Here is a 17,119-nt window from a genome sequence, read left to right on the forward strand (position 1 = left end):
GCTCTGCCGATGGTCCTTCCACTCCATTTGTGTGGACACTTGACTGAATAGTTACTGTCAAGTTGGGAAGCTCACAGCTTGGAGTGTAACTTACATTAATGTTCCACCTTGTCAGTACCTGGAGATCATGTCACGCTCCATTCAGGGGCCCCGGTGCTGGGTATGAGTGAAGGCCTCCAAGCGGGTTCTCTGACCTCTTCTCTCCCTCCTGGTTGTTCCTCATCTCCCACAGTCACCCTTTCCTTCACCATCATGAACGCGCTGGTATTTATTGGGTTCTTACTGCCAGCCAGGAGCTGTTGTAAGGGTCCAGAAAGCATCACAGCTTGATGTAGTTATCACAAAGCTGGTATTGTAAAAAGAATTTTCCTGAGGCTTGAGGTTTTGTCACTTCTTCAAGGTCCGGGAGCCAGTAAATGGAGGGGAGGCTTTACAACCAGGTGGACTGACTCTGGAGCTGGGGTGCTTTACCAGCTTCTGTACTAAATAAGGTCCCACAAATGCTGAGGACCCCTGGATTCTGTCCCAGAACCATCTGACTTCAGTCTGAGATTTTCTTTTTTCAAATTTATTTATTTATGCATGCAAGAGCTGGGGTGTGGGCCAGAGGTGTGGGGCTGAGAGGATTCACCAGAGACAGAGTGGGGAGCAGAACAGGCAGATAGATTGAAATGCACTGCTGAGGGGAGCAGCAGGGAGTCAGGAGAGGTCTGCCGTGCCATGTGGGTAGCTCCCTGGCCTGGGATCGAACTTGTGCTGCAGAGGTTGCGGACAGCTTCATAGTCCTCACGCCTAACCCCTTGTGCACCAGGGAGGCCTCAGTCTGAGATTTTCTACTCTGCGCTCCATGCACCTGTGTGTCCTGGTCTCTCTGGCACACTTCGATACAAGAAATAATCTCTTAGTCCCCTAACTGGGCTTCCTTGTGGTCTACCCTTGCTACTCTCTTCTTCACTTCAGTACATTTAATGATACCTGGCAGGTGTCACCTTCCAACTCAACATCTTACTCAAATGCCTTGAGGTGAGGATTATATTCATGGTTACCTGGGCCAAAAGTCCTCCCAGGTGTGCAAATGAGCATGAGGAATTACCAGTTCCAAGATTCCTCTTTCACTACCTGAGGCCCTGTGGGGATTTGAAGAAGCCTGGTATGGATGGTTCAATCATGGGATTTTTTTTTTTCTTTTTACATTAATGTTGGATACATGTATGCTTTGGCATGCAATTAAGGCCATGGATGTCTGACCTTAGCTTCAAAGGAAACATTTGATCAATGTTCATAGGAGAAAAAAATAAAGGAAAAGAAAACATCCTTTGTAATGTTGCTTGGGACTGCCCCAGCTCACTCACCAGCAGATCCCAAGCAGTAGAGCAAATGAAGCCAGGAAGGATGGGTGCACTTGCCAAACTACTTTTGTTTGCAATTCAGCCTTTCTTCTTCTTTGCGTAGGTTCTGACATTTCATGATGCCCTCCCTGCCCAATGCGCACTGAGGTTTCCAGATGGGCTCAGACTGAACTAACTCTGGTGTATGGAGAGTGTCTCTTGCGTCCCCTCTTCCCGCCGTGTCTGGTGAGAGTAGATTACAGTGTCTGGTCACATACCCCCTGGTCAGCCAAGGAGAGAAAAGCAGGGCGGCTTCCAAGGCAGGAGACCTTGCCAGGGGCCCACCATGGGAAGGGCCCTGCTTGCGCTAACATTCTTCTTTAAAGTCTTTGAAGTCTTCATTTCAAATGAGGAGCATTTTCATGTTTTCACTGGGCCCTGCAAATTGTGTCTGGTCCCGAGGAAATTCTCTCAAGTCGAAGGGAGCTCTATTTTCCCTTGGTCACTCTGTCTGACATGCAAGAAGTAGGAAAATGGATGCTGCCCAATCTTGGCCAAAAATGCAGAACTGACCACAGGCCTCTGTGCTTCGGCAGCTGAAAATACTCTGCATTTGTGTACCTGGGGAATTCCTCACCCCCTCGGTCCCACTTTCCCATGACAGAAACTGGCTTCCTGCATTCCCAGGCCCTCTTTGAGCCAGGGTGACACCCATGACCTAAACTTGGCTGGCCAGGCAAGTATGCGGCTTCTCTTCAGCTGAGCTGGAAAGGGTGCAGGCTAGTTCAGTCTCACCTGGCCGGGGTGGGGGGTGGGGGGAGGAAAAGTCAGCTTTCGGGAGAAGCTGCACCTGCTGAGCACTAAGCTGCCCTCCATAACCCGACATGGCCTCCGTTCTCGCTCCTTGGGGTCTTGAACTTGCTGTTATCTCTGCACTGATTTCCCTTCCTGCCCTGCTATCTCCTTAGCAGCCTTGCCCACCTGGAAGACCCCTTCTCATGGAATCTTCTGGCACCGCCCCCACCAGGGCTGGAGCTGCTCTTTGCTCCCCAGGCCCCTGTGAATTCCACTGAGGACATTTATCTCTGCCGTCACATTGATGCTTGGGTCCCCAGTCTCCTCATTGTCGCCTGGGTCTCCGGTTTCTCTGCGCACTCAGCCATCTCTGCCTGCCTGGTATGGCTTGCCTGGATGAGGTGGACACTCCTTAAGTGGCTTTAGGGAGAGGACGGCTGTGCCAATGAACAGAGCAGCAGAGAGGAAAACTCGGGGCAGAGGGTGTTCTTTAATTTTCTTTTGAGTTTGGTTGGAGGAGGTCAGGATGGTCAGAGGATGAGAAGCATCATGGGCCATGCTTTTCTATATTTCCCTTATTTTTCAACAAAGCACTTGACATGCGTAATTATTACTATGTGGTTGAGGGGAGCAGGGAGGGAGGTGACAAGAGACATGCGACCTTGAGGTACCAGAAAGTAAGAGAAAAGGCCCCACCCAACTTCCTCTCACAGCTCCTCAGCCAGCAGTTCCTTGGGCTAATCTCCCAGAAGCCCCAGCCAAAGGCCTCTCTTCGTCCTGTCCTGGGGAACACAGTGTCCGCTGCCTTTGGGTTGCCGGGTGACCAGTCAGGTCTCAGAGTCCCTCACAGCACACTGGTCCTTGACTCAATCAGATGCTGCTGTTTTCTGTTCCACGGAAAGGAAATGTGTTATTTTAAAAAAATTGCTTTTTAAAAATACAAAATTAATGGTGGCTACTCACTTGAAAAATTTAAACAAGACAGAAAAATTCATAAGGCAATAAATGTCCTTATCTCTATACAAAGTAGTAGACTTTTCTCTGTATGTTCATAGACATTTTCATATTGCATATTTCAGCTCTATTTGAATGAGGAATGCAATCAAGGGCAGACTAGATTTTACCTTTTGTTGATAAAAAAGGAGCAGCTGGTTATTTTACCCACAAAATGGATTTATTTGGGAAGAGCAGAAGTATCTGGGAAACGCAGGCCATGGTGGAACATTGGCCAATCCAGAGAGGCAAAGGAAAGAAGCTTTTCTAGAGGAGAGGATGGAACTTGGGGGCTGTTCTAGATGAAAGTCCCTGGGAGGAGAGCGAGAGTCCAGGAGGTGGCAGCTTGTCCCTGGACGGGCTTCGGAGCTTCTGGTTGATGGGATAGTGACTGGGCAGGATGAGTCTGTCTTTGTCCTTCCATTTGGAAGGCTGGGGATGTGCTCCTGCTGTTGGGTGTGCAGTGAAGCGTCTCTACAAGGTGGCTGTGCTAACGTGACAGAGCTCACTCTACAGGCCTTCCCAGCTCTGACTTTAGCTGCGGTTTCCTTAATTAATTTTCAGACCTTTTAGCAATTGTATTAAAATGTTGATTTCAATCATCTAGCCATCTCCCTGTTTCTGATCTATTTCCCCCTCCAACTCAACTTCTAGAAAGCAGCCAGAGCAATCACCCTAAATTAGTGTCTGACTGCATCACCCCTTGCAAAATCATCTATCTACAAAATAAATTTCTTATTTTAAAATCATGAATTCAACATCCTTACATTTGCCCCCAAAACATCCTCCTAGTGCCATGTTCCTGTAGGCTCTGCCACACTCTCCAGGGCTTTCTCTAAATTCCTCATTCTAATAAAAGCCTCTATGTCTTACACCTTTGCTCACCTCTTTCTGGAATCTTCCCTTTGTGGTTTGTTTTTATGCCTGTCTCTTTATTTATTTATTTATTTATTTATTTATTTATTTAAAGATTTATTTATTTATACAAGAACTGGGGTACAGGCCAGATGCGCGGGAGGGCGAGAGGATTCACCAGAGACAAAGCAGGGAACAGAACAGGCAGACTGACGAAATACACTGCTGAGGGGAGCATTGGGCGTGACAGGAGGGATCTGCTGTGCCATGTGGGACCCTCGCTGGCCGGCCTGGATGGAACCGGCACTGCAGAGGCTGCGGACAGCGTCACAGTGCGGTGCTCAACTGCCTGGGCCACCAGGGGAGGCCCTGTCAGTCTCTTTAAAAAAATTTTTTTTTTTTAACATAGAAGAAGTGGGGTGTTGGCCAGAGGTTTGGGGGTTGAGAGGATTTACCTGAGACAGTGGGGAGCAGTGGTGAGAAAGGAGAGGTCTACTGCATCATCTGGGGGTTAGCTCCTCGGCCAGGGATTGAACTCAGGCCTCAGCAGTGATAGTGCTGATGCTTAACCCCTAGGCCAGCAGGGAGGCCCCCATGTCTGTCTCTTGAAGACAGTGACTTTATCCATTGTTCTCTGTGTTTGTCAGTGCTTCCTCCTGATTAACCGTGACCCAAGGGGCCTAGCATACAACAAGCTGACTACAGTTAACACTGCTGTATGAGACACAGGAAGCCTGTTAAGAAAAGACAACGCTGAGACTTCACATTTCTCATCTCCAGGAGAATTTTTTCTTTTTTTTTTTTTCTTTCTTTTACTATTATACATAGATGAGAAAGTGGATGTTAGCTGAACATATTGTGGTCATCACTTCACTGTATATAAATCAAGACACTATGCTGTACACTTTAAACTAGACAGTCATGCATGATATTATTTCTCAATGAAACTGGAAAAAGAGAATAGAAAATAAACAATTGAGTAAGGTGATCATTTTGGGGGAATATAAAGGAAAGCTGTTGATGGTTTTCAAAGATGTGATGTGGGTGGGTTACGAGTCTGAAGTTTGTGTGCCTCTAGTGGGCTCTGAGACCTGGGATGCTGATCACGAAGGACCCTCCAGACAGGGGACTGCTGTCAGCTACAAGCAGTGATTCTCTATTTTTCTCAGCATGGTTATATGGGAATTGTGAACAAGGACATCTGTGTTTATCATAAGTCAGAGAAAAGAGAATGACCTTGCCTCGCCATGTGAGCCCAAGCACGTCACGTACATGAGCCCAAGCATGCCATGTACGTGAGCCCAAGCATGCCATGTACTGAGCCCAAGCACACCATGTACATGAGACTTTGGGCTTATCCGGACATGTCTGTCCTTGTGGCCATCTGCTGCACTAAGTTACGACCGAGGAGACTTCCGAGGATGGCACACATGCAGGGCCTCCCTCCCAGGCGGTTTGCCGTCCTGGCACACACGGGTCTGCTCATCATTTCGGTCAGCCCTTTTCCTTGCTGTGCTCAGGTCACCTCTCGATCATCCTTATGCAACAAGGTTCTTTTTGAATGCCGTTTACAGACTGAATGGTGTCCCTACCAAAATTTACGTTTTGCTCTGGCAGCCCCTGCAAACCAACACTATGCATATTTCCAAAGAAAGTTGTAGAGCTGAAGCAAAACCAGCTTTCTTGATCCTGGGTGAGGTTACGAACAGCGAGGTATGCAAAGGGTGCCGAGTAGGTAGGGGGTAGCGTGTCATTCGGAGAAATATTCCACACTCCACCTGGGACAGTCAAAGCGGAGCTTGTCATGCTCCTAGTGCTCGACCCTCCATCCCTCTAGTCTTTCTGAAATTCCTCAGCTTGGGAAAGTGGGACGCTTGAAAATAAACCTTCACTGAAGAATTTGCAATGGTTCATACTTAATGAATGGGCTTTAGAAAAACAGAGCTCAACTTTACACCTCACAGGAGACTTTCAGCACCCAGAAAAAGGACAAACAGAAAGATTGATGGTGAGCGGGGCACGGCGATTGTTTGACTGGAGGCTGCTGTTTTTGTTTTTCAAAGATTTATTTATTTATTTATTTATTTATTTATTTATTTATTTATTTATTTATTTATTTATTTATACAAGCACTGGGTACAGTCAGAAGCGCGGGAGGGTGAGAGAATTCACCAGAGCCAGAGCGGGGAGCAGAACAGGCAGACTGACGAAATACACTGCTGAGGGGAGCAGCGGGCGACAGGAGAGGTCTGCGCGCCATGTGGGACCCTCGCATTGCGACCGGGGCTCGAACTGGCACTGCAGAGGCTGCGGGCAGCCTGGCAACCCAGTGCTCAACTGCTGTGCCACCGGGGAGGCCCTGGAGGCTGCCTTTTTTTTTTTTTTTTTGTGGGACCCTCGCTGGTGGCCGGGGAACAAACTGGCAAACTGGCGCTGCAGAGGCTGTGGGCAGCCTGGTGACCCAGCGCTCAATCGCTGCGCCACCAGGGGAGGCCCAAGGGTGTCTTTTTAAGACCTGGCGAGGGTTCTGAATATCCACATTAATAACTAGGGAGGCAGGCTGTGGAAGCCGAGCTCTGCTAATTTCAACACAATTATTCATTACTTGAGCCTTATGTTTTTGTGTTTTCTTGTCTGAGTCTACTTGAAAATATGTCCTAACAATAGGAAATGTATTAACCATTTCATTTAGGATTTTAGGAATGTAGTTCCCTCCCTGCTTCCCAGCAAGATATGGAACGCAGGTCCTCTAAAGCATATTTCATTGTCAAATGACTTGGTTCTTTGGAATTCTTATTGTCATGAAGCCAGTAAAGGGTGACTATCAAAATTCCCCAATCTCCTCACTGAAATAACTGAATTGTTTGAGAAAAATGCACATTGAAAAGTCCATTCAAGGGTCTGCATTTCTGCCCTGTACAGAAGTAGAAGGGGTTTAATTTGGTTTGGTCAGCTGCATGGTTTTGCCTTAGAAAAGTGATGGGGTAACTCCAAGTCAGTGTGTAGATGTCACAATTTGGGACTAGCTAGAATGTAGTTAAAAAGCGCTCAGAAGAACTCACTACACTTGTTTGGCTGCTCTGTGACACGGATCTGAGCAGAATTATAATCAGAATGAAGTTCTTGTTCTCCACCGCTGCTGTGAGAATTCAGGGAAGATGGAGGTCGGGAAGTGGGGGCGGGGAGAGAAGAGAGAGTCTTTTCTGACCCTCATCGACTGATAATTACACTAATAATTGCTCTTTTCACATGTGTGGTAAAGACACAGGGAGCCCTGCACTGCGGATTAGGGGTTCTAATCTGGGGCAACCTCAGTGAAAGAAGGTTTTCCAGAGAGTGGCCCCTACGTATAGTGGGGAAAGATGGGGGTTACTTAGCAGATGAGAGGCAGGTGTATAAGGGGTTTGGAGCACGTCAGACAGGGAGGCTCATTGTGTTAGGGGGAAAAGGCTGTCCTAAAGCTAATTCCATACAGGCTTTGTGGACTCCACCCCCACCCCAGGCCAAAGCCAAAGACACTGGGAACTCCAAATCCCATCCCCACCAAAGGGAAGGTGGCTGGGACCTGAGGGTGGGGTTCAGCAGCCAGGTGGGTATAAAGCCAGACATGTGGGCTTTGGAGGGTTCCCCCCATTTTGGCTCTCTGCCAGCTCACAGTGTCTGGCCAGCTCGGAGAGTGCCTTTGGGTTTCCAGGTCGTCGGATCGGGTAGGACGCATGAAAGACTTTATTTCCCTATTTTCTCCCTGAGTTGTACATTTTCCTTCTTTCCTTTTCCCTTATAAATAAACCTTTTATTAACCTTTTGTGTGTGCCTGGAGTGGAGTATTCATAAGTCCCTTGTAAGGACGTGGGTGAGGACCCACAGCCAGGCAACCCGTTTAATATCGGGGCTGCCCTATAACAATTGTACAAAAACTTACGTTCTCAACCAGTGAGTTTGTCTTAAATGCTTGCACTTTGCTCATTTAACAGATGATGCCATCCACCCCAGCTCTGATCATGCTGGAGTCCTGGGGGACCCAGTGACTGACGTGCCTACCCAAGGACACAGATTGTGTGCATCAGAAGTGATGTCCCCTTTCCTCCCATGGAGTCTCCAGTGGTGGTAGCCTTCCTGCCAGATCCCTCCCCTGTGTTCCCAGACAGAGCAGGGCACCTGAGACCCCAGGGACAGACTAGAGGGAGGATTATGACCTTCCATTGCACCCGTCTTTGGCTCACTTGGTTTTGATCACTTTTGACTGTAAGGTCCAGCTATGCCCTCAAGGACCACCCATCCATCCTGCTCTCGGGCTATCAGCTCTATTATCCTGTCTCAGATTCTTGCCCGTTGGGCCAATTGCCATGTTGACTTCATTGGCATTATGGTGACAGTGTCTGACTTGCTCTTCCTGATTAAGTGTTGTCTCAGTCTCTACTCTTCTGGAATCCAATCACTGTGTTTGGTAGTGGGAAGTCCAGTCCCTTGACAACACCTCCGCCTCATCCCAGAGCTTCAGAACTCAGCTGCTCCTGAGCTTCTTCGTGAGGCTCATCCCCCCATCACTAGCCACTCTGCTGCTTTAATGAAGAGCAGCTTCCGGCACCTCCCAGGAACATCACGCTCTCCCAGCATGCTCACCTCTTTGAATCTTTGATCCCTTTCTTACTGCTCTGCCAAAGGAGAATGCAAGTAAATCTTATCTCATTTGCTTCAAGGCATCTTTTTTTCAGGTTGGCATCAACCATTTCGGGGGTGTCATTGGACAGACTCTTGGTGTTTTCTTCAAGTTGTTACACTTGCAGTTGTAGGACAGTGTCTCCTTATCAAACAAATCTTTCTTTTTTTTTAAAGATTTATTTATTTATGCGTGCAAGAGCTGGGGTGTAGGTCAGAGGTGTGGGCAGGGGTGGGCGGGGTGAGAGGATTCACCAGAGAGAGAGTGGGGAACAGAATAGGTGGATCTATTGAAATCCACTGCTGAGGGGAGCAGCAGGTGAGACAGGAGAGGTCTGCTGCGCCATGTGGGTCAGCTGCCTGGCTGGGGATCTAACCTGTGCCAGTGGCTGAGGACAGCTTCATAATGCTGAGACTTAACCCCTTGTGCCACCAGGAAGATCCCATCAAACACAGCCTTTTTTATCCAGCCTTGTATGTTTCAGTCCACCACCCCCAGAGCTGTCCTCTGGCATGTTTCCCCCTTCCTGACATACAGCTGAGGCAGACCCTGTAATTCTTTTGGTTACTAATCCCTTTTTCTTCAAAACAAGGGAAAGTATTTCCCCAGGTGCACGGTGCTGATACCTGAACCAAGTTACGGCTCTAGCCGCAACGTAGGGAGGCAGGTCCCGAGGAGGGCAAGCTTCGTCCTGCAGGGTGAGGCCAGTGTGGTCTCCAGACAAGGGGAGAAGCCATCTGGTCAGGCTACCACATCTAGGTGTGGGCGGGAATCCGGGGTTCAAGGCTTTCAGTCACGTGTGCAAAGATGCCCCAGAGCCCTGCTCCTTCCCTATCCAGGCAGGCTCCTGGGGGCTCTGAAATCTGAGTCTGTCACTGCGCTCTGCTCACAATGAAGATGCTGCACCGATTTTCATCCCCATCAGTCTCATAGCTATGGGAGCCGGAGTGTGGGGTTCCATTCCAGGTCACTGTGCTTGTTTTGAAAAACTGACAATGAAAACGAAGCAAGCGAGCCAACAAACGAAACCACCAAAACAAAATGAACCAGCAACGACGGCACCAGCTGAGTGTGCCTCTAGCTTGCAGGCGCCTCGAGGTCTCCCGACTGCCCTCGAAGCTCCGGTGACTCGCTGGGGCCCGCTACCCGTGAGGGAGCTTTGCTGTGGGCCTGGAGGTTCTCAGAGCTTCCCTGTCATGACTCCTTCAGCCACACTTTGCAACTGACAAGTTCATGGCGCCCCGTCCTCATTTTCAGGCGGGAAGGCTCAGTGGGCTAGAGCAGGGAAGGACCCGCGCAGATGCACATGGAGGAAAACCTGGAGCCGGGACTCAAGCTCTGAGAAGTGGCTGGAACTTGTGCTCTCACCACCATGCAGGTCCCCCCTCGCCTCTGCCCTGCGGGGAGGGACCTGGGCCGGCTGAGTGGTGCCTGTCCCGCTGCTCAGCTGCCCCCCTGGCTGCTCATGTGCCCGTCTCTGCTCATCAGGGCCCACGACAGCAGCACGTCTTGTTTTCACACATCGCAGCAGTTCCCCTCTCTTCACAAAGGCGTGGGGGAGGTGCAGGACCAGATGCACCGTTGCCCGTTTATAACTATGCTAAGGGGTTTCGGTGTCCTCCTGGGGCGTGGGGAATCTTGATGATGAAGACATCTTGACAAGGGAGATGTGTGACCATGTTTGTGCCTCAACCATGCACTCATTCAATACATAGAGCTGTGTTCCTGTTGGTCCCTCACTGGACTGTGTGCCAGGACCACTCCCGGGAGCAGACAGAAGCCCAGGCCTCGTGGGGATGCAGAAGGGAGATCCTGTTAGATTGTTGTGTGGTGACGGGTCACTGTCCGTGCTATCAGGTCTTTGATGTAACGTTATACTCATGCACACCCCACTCTTCTAAGACTCTGGGACACACACACGCCTGCTTCTCTCTAAGGTGTGACTATCTTCCGGCTCAGTAAGTCCAGGAGGCGAGCGGGGGAAGCCATTGGTGGGTGTGCTTTCTGGAAACTGGGGAGAACACAAAGGTTATCATCATTTCCATTCTGGAGATGAGTTGTGTGTGTGCGTGTGCTTGTGTGAGTCGCGTGCACATGTGTGTAGAGATTGCACATCCTGGTTGGTTCATGCCAGTACCAGTGGGGATCATTTGTCCCTGTGAACACATTAAGAGCATCCCTGTCTGATCAGGAAGAGAGGACCTGGACTCGGAGCAGGGGGCGCAGAGTGAAAGGACCCAGCTGTCAGAGAGACCCGGCCCTGGCACAGCAGGGGAGTGCTGGTGAGGGGTCACCAAAGGCCCTCAGGGTCCCTGCCTTGCAGACAGGCACAGCCCATTGGGCAGAGCCCTAGCAGAGAGGCCTTGACACCAAGAAGTCTTGATCTTGGAGTTCCCAGTTTCCAGGGTTGAAGAAAGAAATCCCTGTTCTTTATAAGCGATTCTGTCTGGCATTTGTTTGTGCAACCTTGGATGGACTGAAAGAGGAAATAACCCATTGCACTGTTTCCTCCCTGCAGGGGAGCCTGCGGGGGCGCCTTGGGGCAGAGACCAGTGGGGAAGGATAGAGCATCTGAAGGGCAAGTGGGCGCTGTCTAGCCCGCAACCTCTTCCGTACACGTCACCCGTGGGCATTGAGCAGGAAAGGGAGATCCTGAGGGAGCACAGGGCTCCGGGCAGCCTTTGTATGAACAGATGGGACACTCCTGGGGGGACCCAGAGAAACAAGGAGGCCGAGGTTCTTGGGAGGAGGGTTCTGCAAAACACATAGAAGCTTCAAGAGCCTCTGAAATGGAGGTTTTGGGGATTTGAAGACTCCATTGTGAGCTGTGGCTTACGTGGACCCTGGGGATGGTGTGTGTCTTGGGAATACACCCGACTTCCCAAACACTGTCCCTCAGGCAGGCATCAAGCTGGCAGTGCTCCTCCCCGAGGCCGGTGAATATCTGCACTTCCTGTCACTGGACTCTGTTCTCAGGCCCTCGTGGGTGCTGCTGAGGGGTCCGCGCCTAGAGGAAGGAAGCCATCAACTCAGTGTGGTTTTGAAGAATCAACACAGGCTGTAGCTGAGCACAGTGAAATTTACCAAGTTCTCCTCTGAAGGGTGATGAGTGAGAAGTAACACCTGCCGCCCTCAGGTTCCTGTTTATAATAGGTTCTGAGGACACATTTCTGTTTAAGATTCGATTTGGTGACGTGTATGTCAATCCTGACAGGGCAATCCACCCACATGGCTCACCTGTTCTATTTCCTACCCTGCACTCTGAGAGCCACTTTCTCTGAGAAAATGCAAGCACATGTCAGCAGGTGGTATGACTCCCGATCATTCAGTACACTGCACTTGGTATCCTGCCTGCCCTCACCCCACACATTTCGTATCAACATATACAGCCTTCCCCTTTTCACAGCTGCATAACACTCCACCAGAATGATGTGTTATTTATTTAACCCACCCCCCATTGGGAAGATCATTTGGCTGGTTTGCAATCACATTCTCTTATAAACAACATTGTAAAGAGTAAGGTGGTCCATCCCTCATGTGAGCAAGGATGTTTGTAGGACAAATTCCTAGTAATGACTCAGAGTATATACAGTTGTAATGCTGATGAGTTGATATATTGCATCCTGATAGATCTCCGCGCCTAACCATGAACAACAGCATATTATCTCCAGGTGAATAGTTCCAAAGGGCACAACAAATGCTGAAACATCCAGACCGAAACTACCGTCAATAAGAGTCCTGGTCCCCCAAGGATTAGCATCTCTGAGCATTACGTGTGCTGGTGCAGGCTCCACAGTGCTGTGAGAATGCAATTTGAGAAAATTCTAGCCATCTGGTTATTACTGCAGATAAACACCCCACCTTCACATCGAAAGGAATGAGTTTCTTTATTTTTTTCAAAGACTCCAGCTTTTCAGTCCAGCAACCCAGGCTTCCGGGAACAAAGGTAAGGAAATCTGAGACCTCTGAATTCCTTAGCCAGGGCAAATATCCTGCTAATTGATAGATGCTCTAGGACTCCAAAGGCAGTGTCTAGAAATGCCCTCATTCATTGCGAAGGAGTATAAGCTTCAAAATTACACGGTGAACTTGATCTTTAGTTTGAAAATGGGTTTTGAAAGAAAATATTCTATGAACAACAACCACCAAACAGCCATGAATTTCTAATGTTTTAGCTTATATACAAGGGGTGAGGGAGTTGGGAGAGAGACACTAGAAGATCTGTTCTTTAAAGGGCTGTGGACACAGATGGTTGTAATACGTACCTTTTAAAGTCCCTGGGAGAAAGAAGAGCAAGTCCACAAACACCCAGTTAACCAACAGGTTTTCTTTCTCATCTCCAATATTTTGATTTTAGTCATTGTGGTTTGTAGCTGCAAGTCTGTCTCTTAAGGCAGGCCAAGTGTTTGCTGCCTTCATAAAAACATACTGAACTTACATTTTGCAGTACAAGCCACAGACAGGAAGTGACACCAGTTACTTTCTGGAGCTGAGTGAAGATGTATCTTTGTGACCCCTACCAACATCCCTGGAGATAAAAAGCACCCAAGGTAGTCCTTGCTGGTGGTGCAGGGGTGCAAGTCTCAGCACTATCAAGCTCTAGCCAGCCACTGTGGCCTGAGTTCGATACCTGGCCAGGGAGCTACCCACATGGCGCAGCAGACCTCTCCTGTCTCCCCGCTGCTCCCCTCAGCAGTGGATTTCAGTGGATCCACCTGTTCTGCTCCCCGCTCTCCTTACTCTTTCTCTGGTGAGTCCTCTCACCTCCCCATCCCTTGCACCTCTGACCTACACCCCAACTTTGTATGCATAAATAAATAAATAAAATAAATCTTAAAAAGAAAAAGCACCTAAGGAACCCAGTTGTACAAAATGAAAGATTGTCAGTGAGAAGAGGGTGGAATAAGGTCATCGTTCAAGGTGACTTCCTCCCTTCCTCCTCCTGCTCCTTCTTCTGTTCTTGGTCTTCATTCAGACTCCTGGGATGTCTGCTGTGCGGCAGAATCCTAGGGTGGCCGGCGTGATACGGAGGAACAAAACAAACTCAGTTTCTGCTCTCCTGGAGCTCAAAGGCCAGGGCGGAGGCCCACAAGACTCAAACACTTTCTGACATTTTAAAAAAAAAACAGCGACCATCAGAGTGGTGCTTGTTGGGGCCCGTGTCCTGGGGAAGACAGTGTCGGGATCGGCTGATCACAGTGATGAGATGAGCCAACTGACAGCAGCCCCAGGACAGGCCGCAGGGCCTGTATCAACAATCCCCATGGTGAGCGCGTGCAGCAGCATCCGTCTTGTCAACAGCCTCTCATGCTGTTTGGGAAGAACACACACATTTCTCTACAGCAGGGATTAAGAATAAATGTTTAATTTGTGAAAAATAATGCAGACTGGCCCAACTTTGATCTAATCCACCTTTTACCTGCTTCTCCCAGCAGCCTTGAAGCCTGATGTTAGCTGGGTGAGTCCTTGGGACCTGCCAGTCACTCCTGGTGTCACTAGTGAGACATCTGGAGTTGCCACCTGCTGGCTACATGCAGAAGAGCCAGTCCCCCCCGGGACACCTCAGGGGCCCATGACCACACGTGCCATAACAGGAAACACTGCAGGGCACTAAGGCCTAGAGGCCTGACCATGGCGCTCTACCTGGGCCCTTCCAAACATTGTGGGACTGGGGGGTTTTCTTCACTATGTCTGGAAATACAAGTATGACCTGGGAAGGTTGAAGTAATAGCAACTAGGAAAGTAACCCTTCAATTCTTTATTTGAATTCATTACTAGTATTATTTGAAAGGACTGAATTCCTTTAGCTGCTGTGTGCCCAGCACCTAAAATAGCTCATGGAACACAGTCAGCGCTTACTAAATATTTGATGCACAAATGGATGAATAATGGAATGAAAGAAAAAAGATTTGTGTTGAAGCGTGATCTCCATGCACAATTTCCAGTGCCTCTGAGAGCACATCCGTGAGGGACTCAGAGGCTTCAGGGCATGGTGGTTGGGGTGAAGGCTGATGCTTTGCCTGCCACCTGCAGATAGCCCAGCTCCAGCCAGTGTGAGCAGCCTGCCCCCTGGCATCCAAGGAGTCCACATTAAAGGGTGTGGATGCCGGGACACAGGACACATATGCTGACTCTAGGACATTGACTCCAATATTTAATGTAATAACAAAGGTGGGGATCTGGTTAGTGAACTTTGAGTAGATACTAGGCGGTGGAATAGTAGGATCATCTAAAACAGGGGGTGGAGCCATCAGAGGTGATAGGCAGAGTCCTCGCCATGTCTCACCAGGTGAAGAAAGCCAGGTGCGCAGTGGAAAATATAATACATTATGCTTTTGATGAAACAACACAGGCTTTTCCCTCTGTGGTTAGGTATATGTGTGAATGCTGCCTTTTTATGATGTGGTGAAAGTCCAGCAACAAAAAAATATTGAACATAGTGTTGACTTGTTCTGTTAGACTTTTACTCAAGTATTTTATTATATTGTCAAAACAAATATCCTTTATTTGTTGCTGTTTCATTTTACAAGCTAGCAAGTCCTAATATGTGTGGCTCAGTCCAATCAGGAGCAGGTGGCAAGTTTTACTACGCTCTATGTGACTGGGGGCCTTGCACGATACTCAAACAAAAGAAAGTTCACACTGGGACAAGGTATTTGGGGTGGCAGCCGAGAAATCAGGGAAATGAAGTCCTGGGGAAAACCAACATTTCTTGTCCCATCTTCATATGATTTCATGTAGATCTCGGGCGGTGAGACCAACTCTGTGAATCCAGTTTTGAAAGGGTGGACTAGTGTCATTCATGTATTCATTCAACAAACACTGATGGTCGTCCATGCGTCCCAGGATACTAAGAGAATAAACTTCAATTCCTGAGGGTGAAATATTCAGAGGCTGTGCTCCAAGCCGGGGGGTCCAGGTCTGAGCCTGTGAGATCTGGATTGCCTGAGATCAGGACATCCACTGACCTTTGTGTGATTCAGCCAGGAAAGGACCTAATTTGGAGATCTCATTCAGTTTGGGAGTTGCATGGAGCCCGGAAAGGCCTGTCACATGAAGGAGAGCAGAATAATAAGCAGGAGTTCACAGGGAAGGGAATGACATCTCTGAAGATCCAATGCCAAGGCAGAGTCTGGGCTGGTGGGAACAGAGAGGCCAGGAGGACTGGCTTTTGGGGGTCGGGGAGCGCCGTTCTACGGAGGCACACTCTCTACAGGCTCTTAGATCTTCTCCTGGCTGTACAAACTACCCACCTGCCAAACCTACCATGTTTATGAGCAGGCCAGCACCGGCGATGTCCTGAATTCCAGATGTTTATATCCTTTGGGTGTCTCAAGTCTCCTCCTGGCGTCTCATCGCGATCTCACCCGGAACACAGCCCAGATGACATGCTCTCCCCACACCTTCCCCCCCTCCCCACCGTCCCTCTCCGCCCCGTCAGCCCAGGGCTGTGATGACAGCGTTGTCCTTCCTTTGCTCAGTGACTCAGGCCACAAATTCTAGAGGACACGAAATACAGGGAACCCCAGAATGGAAAGGACTGGGTAACCTCCAGAAGAGTTTTAAAATCCCCTTGCACATGCCAAAAAGTAAATGACACAAATTCTCGATTCATTTTTGTCTCTTCTCTTTCTCACCATCCCTGTCTCCAACTCACCCACAAATCCCACTGCTTCTCCTTTCAACCTGTCCGGAGCCTCATTCCCTTTCTCGGGGCCTCCTTTGTGACTATGGTCCAGGTCAGCGTCTTCATCCCTGTCTCCAGCTTCCCTTCATCTCCTGCAACTTATTCCACCACAGGGGCCAGAGTCATCCTTTAAGATGTGATGCCAGATGAGTCCCGTGGGGACCTTGAAAGGGTGAATAGTAACAGCCACAGCCCCCAAGCCCTCCCTCCCCCTGCAGGTCCTGGGGTGACCTGCCCTGTGTCTGCCTCTGCATCTCTCTCCCCTTCTGCCTCCCTCCACCTGCCTCCCTGCTCTGGTGGCTCCTGCTGTCTCTGGGATTAGGAGAAAGTGGGTACTAGTCCCTCTGTTTGCAAATCTTTGGCCCAGGAAGTCCTGTGGCCTGAGCTGTCATTCTCCTGAGGTGTCTGTTGACATGTCCCGTGTCCTTGTGCTCAGGTTCCTTGAGGGAGAAAAGGGAGGCTGTCTGGGCAAAGCCTCCTGACTGCTTATTGATGCCCTGCTGTTGTGCTTCCTGCACGCAGGGCTTTGTTCCCAGCACACCCAGTGGGTCATAAAATCCCACCCCACCCCCAGCATCAGGGAGCAGGTGGGATAGCTGAACTTTACCAGGGCTTCTCCAGCGCCAGGCGTGGAGCTGAGCACTCTGTGTAGAGGAATCAGCACATCCTCGTAGTGACCTGGTGCAGGAGGCCCTGCTGTCATCTGCTTCACATCTCAGCCCAGAGGCCAAGTAACTAGCTCCAGTCACCCAGGCAGTGGGAGGTCCAGCTGGGTTTGCAGCCTGGCCTTAGGTCTGAGGC

This window comes from Talpa occidentalis, unplaced genomic scaffold (genome assembly GCF_014898055.3).
Source record: "Talpa occidentalis isolate TD23 unplaced genomic scaffold, MPIMG_talOcc4v2.1 talOcc4.6, whole genome shotgun sequence".
Taxonomy (NCBI): domain Eukaryota; kingdom Metazoa; phylum Chordata; class Mammalia; order Eulipotyphla; family Talpidae; genus Talpa; species Talpa occidentalis.